Genomic DNA, 12,353 nt, shown 5'->3' with positions numbered 1-12,353 from the left:
CTAAGTGTACATGCAACCCTAAATACCTTGGATCTATGTTTTCTCTATTATACATGCAATTATGAACTTTCCAAGGTATTACCCTATCTAGCATACAATACTTGATACTTGGGTAATCAAATGGATAGAATACATACCTTTGTTTGATGTAGCTTGTCTCCATGAAGCTTGAGTGCCTAGTGCCCCAAGTGTGACACCTCAAATGGTTCACACAACACCAAATGCACATGGAATGACTTGAGAGAAATGGAACACTCCTTGAAATCGTCTAGCCCTCACACTCACACATTAGTGCACGATTTCTTGAGCCATGGGATTCTTTTATATGGTGGCTATTAGGGTTACACCATGTAACTCATAACTTTACCCATTCCTTATGCTCCATGGATTTTAACCTCCATGGAGTATCCATGGGTCACCCCATGGACTTAGTCCAACATAAGGAATCTTGGATCACAAGCCCACATATATAAGAATGAATGATTTACACAATCAACCCATATATTTAATTAGTCTCCTTTTGATCACTTAATTAATTCCAAATTAATTCTTGATCAATACTAATTAAATAACCTTATTAATATATTAGAACTTATAATATATTAACCAACCTTAAGTGTTATTTCTCTCATTATAGTCTATCCAAATGCATGATGCCATGCAACCCAAATGGACCATGTCGGGTCGGGTCAAGTCTTACCAATTATAGTTATGGACTTAGACATTAATCCAACAATAACTATCTTGACTCGAAAATAGTTTGTATTACCTTTCAAGTGTAACTGTCACTTATTGAAAGTAATGGGAATTTATAAGTACACAGTTGTCTTTTGAATTGACATTCTGCAGTACTAATTACCTTAAAACATGTCTGTTTTAGTAAGGTCATAATGTGAAGGCTAGTACCCATACTATACGCTCTCCCTGTCAAGAGATTCTGGGAACCAAACATGACCTCTGTAAACAATTGCAAGCCGTGTAATTCACATTAAAGTTTTATGATCATGTATACCCAATATAACTATCACCTTTTGTTACAAACAATGAGTTAGTGATTCATTGGTATAATTAGATCTAGTATGTTCTTATGCTATAGCATCTTAGTATGTTCGTTCTGTTATAGTATCTTAGTATCTTCTCGATATAGTATCTTAGTATCTTCTCGTTATAGTATCTTAGTATCTTCTAGCATCTAGCATCTTAGTATCTTCTAGTTATATTGTGAACTGAACCCCTAAACTATACCCATTATAGTTTAATAGAATGTACTTGAACTGTTGTTGAAAAGACTCATTTTTCTACTAAGTTATGCTTGTACTTTAAAAATGGAGTTTTGTTAAACTATAAAGTAACATAACTTGAAAAGAGTTTTTGAAATATTTTGACAACTTATAAATGACATAAGTAATCTTTTGAAAATGTTTATAACAAACAATTACACAATTATCATTGTGTTCAACTTGTATTCCCCGCTTAAAAGCATTTAAAACAGTTTAAAAGGTTGATTACTGGGTATGAACTCACCTTATGTGGGTGATTCAAACGAATATGCGCGTAAGGATGAGAAGTTCCATGAGTGAATTCCCGAGACACAACAAGTCCTAAATGACATATAAGGCATGAATATAGTGTTTATAAGCAACTATATGAAAGAAAACACCTTTCGGGACTAGGAAACACTTTGACCAAGTGTTGGAATCACATATGATTCATCTAAAGGGTGTTTAAGGCCAAGGATTTGTGTTCACGGCCATGTGTTTACGGCCAAGGGAGTTTACGGCCGTAAACTCATGGTCAAACATGCATAAGAGGGTGTTTGAAGGCTAGGGAAACTTGAGGGACTATTTATCTACACACGGATGAGAAAGACCAACTCAATGGAGGGTGTTGAGGTGTTTACGGCCACACGATAAACCCTATGGCCGTAAACACTCTAAAGGGTGTCTTATTGGGTCTTTAAGGAAAGGTGTTTCAAAGGTTCAAGTATCCCAAAGGTTAGCAAAGGCCTAAATGTGTTTAAGGGTCAAGACTTGGCCATAATTAGGGTTTACGGCCAAGGAAGTTTACTCTTTGGCCATAAACTCTCATAGATGATGAGTTTGGTGATGTTTCAAGGTCTTACAAAGCACAAGGGAGTGCTATAGCCTCAATTCCAAGCCTTAGGAAGAGTTTAAGGCTCAAATGCACCATTGACTAGGGTTTACGGCCAAGGGAGATTGCTTGGCCGTAAACTCCTTTTGGTCTTACATTCTTGATGATTTCAACGGGTAAATCAAGTGTTTCTAGCATACAACTAGTTAAGGGAAGAGTACTCACACTTTGGAGGCCCTTTGATGAAGATCGGGAGTGAAATCTCGATGATACTTGAGAGAGTTTGAAGAGTTTTCGGCCAAGGAAAGGAAAGAATGAGAAAAATGGCTAAGTGTTTCATATATAGGGGTGAATTTACGGCCACCTTGAGTTTACGGCCGTAAACTCTTGGTGCCTTGGCCGTAAACTCCTTTTGAATGAGTTTAAGGCTTGCCCTTTGTACTGTGGCTTTAGCAGATACTTCCTAACATTCATTCCTTGAATGTATTGGGCTAAAAACACTCAAACAGACTCCAAACAGTGCTAGAAGATAGCAGGAGTGAGTCTGACTTAAGTTTAACTGTACTGACTTATAAAGCAAAAATTTTCAGGTTGTCACATCATCCCCCCGTTAGATGGAATTTCGTCCCGAAATTAGCTTTATTAGCAGTACTACTGGGGTTACGCTCCTCTGATTGGCAGAATACTCACTCGTAGACCTGACAAATTTGCCCTACTGTTCATGATAGGATTCATACTAGGTCCATCTATCATTACCTCATGTATACAAGTCGTATATAATTAGGATTAGTTAGACGGTTGAATGTGCGACTCTGCCCCAGGTCCACAACCAAACAAGGAACAGGAGATAGGGCGAAAACACACATACTAGATCTGCGTAATCATGATCATATACCACCCTCGCGTATACCCTAAATAGTGATAGGTGGGCTGTATTTGTTCTTAGCCTCTGTGCTTGAACTTGGTCTTCTGGACGAGTGGTATTTCGGAAAGGTTTGCAGACATATGACGGCAAGGCTTCGGAGGACAAAGTACTCTTCGCACGAGTACTTCGGGGTTTAGAATACGAAAGACAAAACTGAGTTTTAGGTCGGACTGTCGTTACGAATGACGAATGTTTCGTGAACATGACGGTCGAGGCAATAGAAACATATGAACTTAGTATGGTGATGATCACGCCAACTCGTGACGAAAGATAGTAACGGACTCTTTACTGAACAAAGTTTTTGGCCGATTTGAAAGAAACATTCGTTATACGAGGATGTACTTCCCTAGTGCGTTCGAAAATGTACTCTTTGTCTAGTATGTAGTATGCTCTCTAGTGTATAGTGTGTAGTATGTATTGTTTCTCGTTATAGTGTTCTCTCTATCTGTTTTCCTCTTGATGTTAACACTTCTACGTATCGTACCGCGATGTGCGCGTACATACCGCGACAATGCATTCGTAACTAGTATTGATACTTTAGACTACGATCCTCCTTGGTACCACTACAATCGCCTGCAATATACAAGTTATGAATAATTAAGATGAATTGGATGGTTGACTGAGTAACTCTGCCTCAAATCCACAACCAAATAAGGAACAGGAATTAAGGCGGAACCACTCACTCTAAGTCTGTAAGATCTTAGCTATGCACAACCCTTAATGTACAAACTAGCCATCATAGCTTCTCAGAACGGACCTCTTAGTTCTTTTGAATACTGTGACCTATTTCATTAAGTGAGTTTTTATAATTACTTTTAAGTGTTATCCCCGAGTTTTAATCTTATATAAATATAAATTAATTTTTAAAGTAATTACTAGATCAAAAACGTACCAATGCTCGATGGCGACTCCGAGGTCGATTCTCCTGCGGTGATCATCAGAATTCGTCTGTTAGCTCCTGAGTTCTTTGTTATCGGGCAGTCCTCCTGGTCGTGTCCAGTCTCACCACAGCCATAGCAGGCTTGGTTTTCTTCAACCCCAGGGACTTGGGAGATCGGTTGAGCCGGTGCCCTGCAGAAACGGACTGTGTGTCCCTTTCTGTGGCAGTTCAGACACTGCATTTCCCGACATACTCATGTGTGGTGATAGTTGCACTTTCCACACTTCGGGAGCGTTCCAGCATATCGACTGGCAGGTGCTGGAGTAGCAGGTGTTGTGGCGGCATACATTATACTCGTTTGTTCCTCCTGCGGGGTGTCTTGTGTTGTTTGCTTGTTCTTCCTCTTGTTCCCCGACTTCTGGCCATAGTCCTCTTCCCTCGATGGCTCGGGAATGGGGACTTCCACACCCTGGCGGACTCCATGGTCGATGAGTCGTTGAGCCATGCGTTTGGCACTATCGAATATGGCTGGGTTAGAAGACAATACATCTCGTTAGATCGGGGCAGATAGACCCCAGATGTATCTTTCTATCTTCTTGCTCTCCGGGGTAACCATCCCGGGGCATAGAGCTGCTAGGTCGCTGAACAGGTCGGTGTAGGCCACTATGTCCGAGCCGACCATAGTGAGCTCCCACAGTTCTTGTTCCAGCTTTTGAATTTCGCCCAAGGGGCAGTATTCTTCCCTCATTAACTCGTTTACGTTCTCCCAACCTGTCGAGTTAGCCACTGTTAGGGTCGGTGACTTAACATGGCTGTTCCACCATGTCAGGGCTCTGTCGGAGAAGGTGCAGGCAGCAAACTTCACTTTGCTCCCTTCAGGGCACGAACAGATTTCGAAGACCGAATCTCTTTTCTCGAACCATCGCATCAGAGCGATGACTCCACCATTTCCATCGAAGGAATTGGGTTTTGCAGTTCATGAAGTCTTTATACGAACACTCCCTTGGGTGTTCGTGAGTAGCTCCGGGGTTGGTTAAGTGGGTACCGCTACCAGATCCGAGGGTACCACTTTTGCCGAAGTGAGCTAGAGCAGTTGCCACTGCGGAGGATATCACTGCTTGAAGAGCAGCAGGATCGAATTATGACGGTGGAGTTAGAGTTATCGGAGTAGTGCGACTGTTAGATCTGCGAGGAGGCATCTTTGCTAAAAGAATACAAAGATGAGACGGAATAAGTCTAAAGCAATGGACACAAGCCAAAAGCTGAAAAGTTATCCTAGTTATGGGTGTTATCGGGTCCTGACTTCCACAGGGTTGTAGAAATAATTCATAAATGAGTTTATACCGAATAAACTTTATGAATTTGGAATAGCTATCCTCGAATGAATATCTGTTACTTGAATAATTGTTACCAGCTGCATGTAAGGAAATAATCCTAACACATATGTGAGCAGTGTTTCCACTCGCTCATTAAGTTAACAAGATTATTATTTATTAGTGTAACGCATAAGACGTTTTGGGTTACTTCGGTTGATCCTTCTTTGAAAGCTTCTCATGAACTTGCTCTTGTTCCTCCTGACTCTTCTGTTGTCTACTATGAGGAAGTGGTTACATCTATCTGGGTTTGTCGTGCAAGAATGGAAGTGTCTAAAGAATATTAAGTGAAACATTATGGGGTGATCCTTACAGAGTCCTCCTATAATTGCACAATGTATACAAGTTGTATATAACTTAAGACTAAATAGACCTTCGAATAAGTGATCCTACTCCAAAACCACAACCAAACAAGGAACAGGTAGCGAACCGTAGATCACAAATTCTAAGTCTATAAAATCTCAATTATATATAACCTTGGAAGTATACATTGTAAGATTATAGACCTATCCGTAAGGGTCTTTTAAGTTATCACATAAGTTATTTGTATAGTGCCTAAAATACTCCTATAGTATTTTAATGTACTGAACTTGGTATGTTTTAAACTTGTTATCGCGTTATAGTATCATAGAATACTCCTATAGTATTCTAACTCTAATGTACTTGATCTAGTATTCTATTGACTTAGTATTAGGTAAGTTTTAAGACCGTTGCAACACCACATCGCTCCCAAACAAATGTTGGTCACATCTCGAATGAATAATTAGGGTTTACGGGTCAAGACTTAGTATTAGGTAAGTTTTAAGATCGTAAACACAAGTTGTTTCAAAGGTTCAAGTATCCCAAAGGTTAGCAAAGGCCTAGATGTGTTTAAGGGTCAAGACTTGGCCATAATTAGGGTTTACGGCCAAGGGAGTTTACTCTTTGGCCATAAACTCTCATAGATGATGAGTTTGGTGATGTTTCAAGGTCTTACAAAGCACAAGGGAGTGCTATAGCCTCAATTCCAAGCCTTAGGAAGAGTTTAAGGCTCAAATGCACCATTGACTAGGGTTTACGGCCAAGGGAGATTGCTTGGCCGTAAACTCCTTTTGGTCTTGCATTCTTGATGATTTCAAAGGGTAAATCAAGTGTTTCTAGCATACAACTAGTTAAGGGAAGAGTACTCACACTTTGGAGGCCCTTTGATGAAGATCGGGAGTGAAATCTCGATGATACTTGAGAGAGTTTGAAGAGTTTTCGGCCAAGGAAAGGAAAGAATGAGAAAAATGGCTAAGTGTTTCATATATAGGGGTGAGTTTACGGCCACCTTGAGTTTACGGCCGTAAACTCTTGGTGCCTTGGCCGTAAACTCCTTTTGAATGAGTTTAAGGCTTGCCCTTTGTACTGTGGCTTTAGCAGATACTTCCTAACATTCATTCCTTGAATGTATTGGGCTTAAAACACTCAAACAGACTCCAAACAGTGCTAGAAGATAGCAGGAGTGATTCTGACTTAAGGTTGACTGTACTGACTTATAAAGCAAAAAAATTCTGGTTGTCACATCCCCAAGGATCAAAGGGCGAGCCTTTTAACTCATGGCAGAGGAAGCAATGGAAGCACCGAAGGACGTGGGTGGTTGTTGTTCGGATTAAGGAAAAGCTCCAACACGAATGAGATCACATCCTAGGAGTTAATAATATTCTTAGTCTTCAACTAATGTAATAAATGTGCAACGACAATAATATAATAAATATGAGATTTTTACTTTACATATGGTTACTAGTGTTAAAGATAGTCAAACGTATGCGTTAGTGTATTTCGAAACAACTTATGCTCATCCTATTTTAAGGAAGTCACTTATGAAGAATACAAGTAGTAGTAGTACAATAGGAATATCGAAGGTCATTGGATATGACAAACATGAGTATCTTCAAAGTCAAAAAGAAACTACCAAATTATATAAGCAAAGCCAACTTAAGCTTTAACCAGTGATAGGTAGTAGCAGATAGTGGGTCGGACCGAAGTGGTGGAGAACCGACCCTTAAGGGAGAAGTACGATGATCAACTCAACTTTCAGCTTCGACACCAAGGTATAGGAGTAGGATCACAATCAGGTGGGAACTGTAGTTTCAGTTTTGTCATAAGGAATACAACCCATGTAAATATAAGTATTCATTTAGTTTTAGGGTAAAGAAAGAAGGAAGTCTTCTACTAAGATTATCCATAGGCTAGGATCTTCTCGCTTCTCAAGATTTGGTCTTTCCTCCCAAGCAACAAATAGGATTTAGGAATTTACCAAATTCTCGGGTTTAGCTCATACAGTCAAGAGAACCCAATAGGTTTGTGCTTTCAAGGATGTAGGATTTATCCTCACATCAGAGGATTAGTAGATAAGAAATTCAGTAGGTGCGTAGATCACCATAAAAAACATCAAGTACTTAGGACATATACAAGACTTAGAAAATTGATTTAGTAAACTAGTTGTAGTAGTTTAATTTCAGGCAGCTAGGACACCTGAACTAGGAAGATAAGCTACCTATAATCTAAGATCGTAAGTGTTTTAAGGGTACGTCATAGAAAAAAATGTCATAGGACACGAAGTCAAAATAGTACATTGTAAGCCTTTTTAAAGGCAAGTTCTGAATGAGTAAATTCTGTTAGGATATCGTAAATGAATTCCCCTAGTTAATCACTTCATAACGAGTCTACTGTGTCAACATTTCATGTATGAAGAGGATCTTCCGTCATAAAACATCAGATTTTGGAAGTCCAGGCTGACGAGTTCCTGGTTTTGGAAGATTTCATGAGAAGATTGGAAGTACGTCTAAGGTAAGAGATGAAGTTCTATGAGACATGTAGATGCGACAACATCGACTAACCGAATTTATCTCGATAACTCTGATAAGATAATGTCTAGGTGCGCTAGGAGAAGGATTTTGGGGACCAAATCTTTGTAAGTGGGGGAAAGTTGTAACATCCTATTTTCACCCTTCCATAGAATTCAATATAAACCGTCATCTATAATATTTGAAGTAGAAAACATCAATACGATTTCCGTAGATATATAGAACGCTTAAATCTGACTTCGCATGAAGAAGTTATGCTTCTTCGAAGTTTCACGATTAAACTGACACGGCTCAACATATCGTAAAAAGTAAATTTTAGATAGGATGCTTACTAGCCTAATAAACCTAAACGAAAGTCATGGTAGTCGTAAAACTAAGAACATGTATATAAAGAACGTCCAAATCTGACTTCGTGAGAGGTAGATATGATTTTTCGAAGTTTCAATGCAGTAGTGTGGGCGCAGAAATTGAATTTTAGAGCAATAAATAAATAAAATTTGGAAATAAAATAAAACGTTTCAGAAATGTAGAATAATGATTTCGCAATATTTTGGTAATTAAGGACTAAATATGCCAAATTACCAAAAGTATGAATTGACTAGACTTTGACCCATTTAACTACTTAGGACTAGTTTGATCATGTTTTTCATGGAGAAGGACTTGGGATGTACACTAGCAAAGTTACATCTCACTTGATAGAACTTTAGGTCAAATTTGCCAAAAACTCAAAATTTGAGGGTAGTAAGTGTAAAATTCAGAATTAAGAGCCTCACACTCTTCATTCCAGTAGATGGGATCGAATGGGAGAGGTTAGAGCTTTGAAAGATGATGATTCAAGCATAAGAATACCCTGGAACTCGGCCTCAAGTTTTTCTAGTTAATTTGGTGCAAGTTGTTAAGTAATTTAGTTGTTTAAGGTACAACTTCTTCCTCCCTTTGTGTACAAATTCGAGTTTTACATGTTGCTTGGGAGTTGAATTAGTTTTTCATCTCATTTGAGGACTAGGGTTTTGTGTTCTAAGAAAACTAATATGATTATTGTAGTTTCTAACTCAAATCCATCATCCCATGGTAGATTTGATCTTGAAATTGATAAATCTCCACAAACCCTATATATATATATATATATATATATATATATATATATATATATATATATATATATATATATATGCCAATGATAATGATGATGTGATAACATAACCCTTAAATGATTCCATGACCAATGAGGCATGTTTGATTGCAAATCTTCATAGATTAGCACAATTTAAATAATGGTAGAATTATTTGTTTAGATTATGAGATTTGGGGATAAGAATGGGTTATGGACCATAAGGGTGATTGGTGATGTTATAAGGAGTATTTATTATTTATAATCATGGTTCTATGTTTTAGTTTATGAATTAAAGGTAAACATGAATAATCATCGCATCCTAGTATGGTTCTAGTGATTGTTAGGACAAGAGGGCAAAATAGGAATATGATAACTTTATGGATTGAGTACTTATCCATATATTGGGGCTTACCAATTGATGCCTAAATCATTGAGAAATCTTTATGGATTAAGTCAAACTAATGGGTGTGGCTTAATGGCTTTATACTTTCATTGATATTTTTTTTGAGGAATAATTAAGTGCTTAATAGGAATTGGAATTGGCTTAAAGAATGGAACAAAACAGGAAGCTAGAATCTGTCTGCACAGAAAGCATGGCGTGACCACCCTTGGGTGTGACGCACTCAGCCCAACAGACTCCATTTTGATGTTGATTTGTCCCTCGAGCCTGCTTAATTCCAGTTTTAAGCATTCTTGTTGTTTTGGTGACTTGTAATCTGAATCATTTAAATAGTAATGTACTTTCAATATATATAGGTAATGACTGAGGGTGGTTACTCATTGAAGAAGAGTGGTGTAAGAAGCTAGGAGCTAAGATGAGTTACCGAGAACATACATCCCCTACCTACTTATTTTTATTTTCATAAATCTGACTTTATCTTTCATTGCATGGTGCTTTAGTACCCATTAATTTCCATGTGATCTAACTGTGCATTTCATGCAAATTTATTTTCTTTGAAATTTTTTGACAAATGAAGCCCAAGAGCATAGAATTTTGGAAAAATGTTTTCATCATCCTATATGTGTATATTCATACTAGGATAGGTATGACTTGAGATCCCGAGTACCCAAATGGAAATTGTTTATTGTTGTTTTTGTGACTAGATTTCTAAATAATCCTCACATGCACGAGTAGAGGCTCGCTACCCCTCTTGTGGCCTAGGTTCAATGGCCTCTAGTGCATTGTTTGTGGATGTAAGGGCAAACTTGACAATTTCATATATCATGTGTTCTTCACATCCGGTCATCAAATTGTGAGATGGACTTTGAGATTGACATGGGGTGGGAATAGATTCATGCATAACATTGCATTTAGCATGAAAATCATATTCATTTTTTTTGGCATTGTTTGAACGAAAAATATTTTTGCCTCTTTTAACAAATATAATATTTATTAGTTTTTAGGAGGATTAATTCGAGTAATAGGATTGTTATTCCTTACTCAAAATGAGTTTATCCTTGTGTAGCTCACTAGACATTTCATTGTCTAACTTATCTTGGATGTACGTTCATATTGAGAGGCTTGGTGCTTCAGAGATACCTAATGAACAACCTTGCTCCTTAAAACTTTTATTAAACTTTTGGGATTGTTAAACTTTTCCGCAACAAACTTGAAACTTTTGATTAAGAGTTTAAACTTTGTTTGAAAATGATTTTACAAATGGGCCCTAACGAGGGGTGTTACAGACATACTCGATATGTGTCGTAGTATTGAAACACATCAAAACAATATGATGATGAATTATCGACAATTGGAAGGAGATCAAGAATCACATCTATCTATTTATCTATATTATACTATAAAAGAATCATTTTTTTCCTTTCACCACATGCATTTGAAACCCTCAAACTCTTCATATTTTGTTATAATTGATCTATTTTATTAATCTCAATATGACAATAAATGTGAAATATTATCATATTAATGGTACAATTTTTTGAATTATTATAACACCTTGATCCATGTATTTCCCATTTATGCCCTTAATATGAAATTTATTTGCAAAGTTGGTCCCTTGGCTCTTTAAGTGGAAATCGTGTGTGTGCCTAGTACGTTGGGCGTACTCCAACTTACGTTGAACGTAAGTAGCTAAGGCTCAAACACTAATTTTTAGGGTTTGAGCCTTATTTAAGCATCATTATCTTTCCAAGACCTATTCCCTCATCAGCCTCTATCTCCCAAATCGTTCCTTGCAAACCCTAATCCATTGTGTGAGCATTTTGAGCTTGAAAGTATGCTTTTGGTGATCTTGAAGGAACAAGAAAGAAGTGGAATCAACTTGGAAGCTCAAGGCATCTTGGATCCAGAAGTATCTTGCCCTTGAGCTTCATTTGGAGGTATAAAGCTTGGATCTTGATGTGTCATTTTCTTAGATCTTGTTAGTCTAGAGGTTGTATGCATTTTTAGTCCTATAGTTTATTCTAATGGAGTATGAGCTACTCCAGGTCCTTGAAATGTAGTTTCCTGTGGTTTTGAGCTTCTAGACTCATAAAAATCAGAGCTTGGACACTCTCATTAAGCCATACAAGAGTTTGGGAGTTTTGGACCAAGGATTTGAGTTTTTACCCTCTTGAATGCATGCAAATGGATAAAGTTAGAGACTTTATCCATTAAGACGCCCCTTGATATCCGGATCTCAAGTTTGGTGCTTTGTCTCAACGAAATAAGAGCTTAATGGAAAAGTTGAGATTCAACTCTAGTATTTTGGGCATACCTGGAAGTACGTTGCGCATGCCGTGGTTTGAGCCTGTGGTTTGGAAAGGCACCCTATACGCTGGTCGTAGAGGGGAGTATGTAGGGCGTACACAGCCCAGAAGGAATCTTTGACTTTTTGACTTTTGACCTTTGACCATAATTTTGACAAAGTTTGACCTAGGGGCATTTTGGGTATTTTGAGTTGTGAATTGAGTCTAGGTCAATGTTTTCTGTGTAGGTGACCTGTAGAGTTGACATTTGGAGCAACGTTCTTTTCTGCTATCTTATCAGACTGTAAGGCGAGTTTCCTCACTGTATTTGTGGGTCGAAGGCACCAATGTCGGCCCATTCGGTTATGTATCCTGGTATATAAGATGTTGATATGTTGTTGTGATCCGTTAGATCTGCATGATTATCCGTTTGCTAGTTATATGTTTATCTGTTGTA

Source organism: Lactuca virosa, chromosome 4 (assembly GCF_052849685.1).
Source record: "Lactuca virosa cultivar CGN04683 chromosome 4, Lactuca_virosa_CGN04683_v6, whole genome shotgun sequence".
Classification (NCBI taxonomy): Eukaryota; Viridiplantae; Streptophyta; class Magnoliopsida; order Asterales; family Asteraceae; genus Lactuca; species Lactuca virosa.
The sequence above is the reverse complement of the archived record's forward strand: the minus strand, read 5'-3'. Positions refer to the sequence as shown.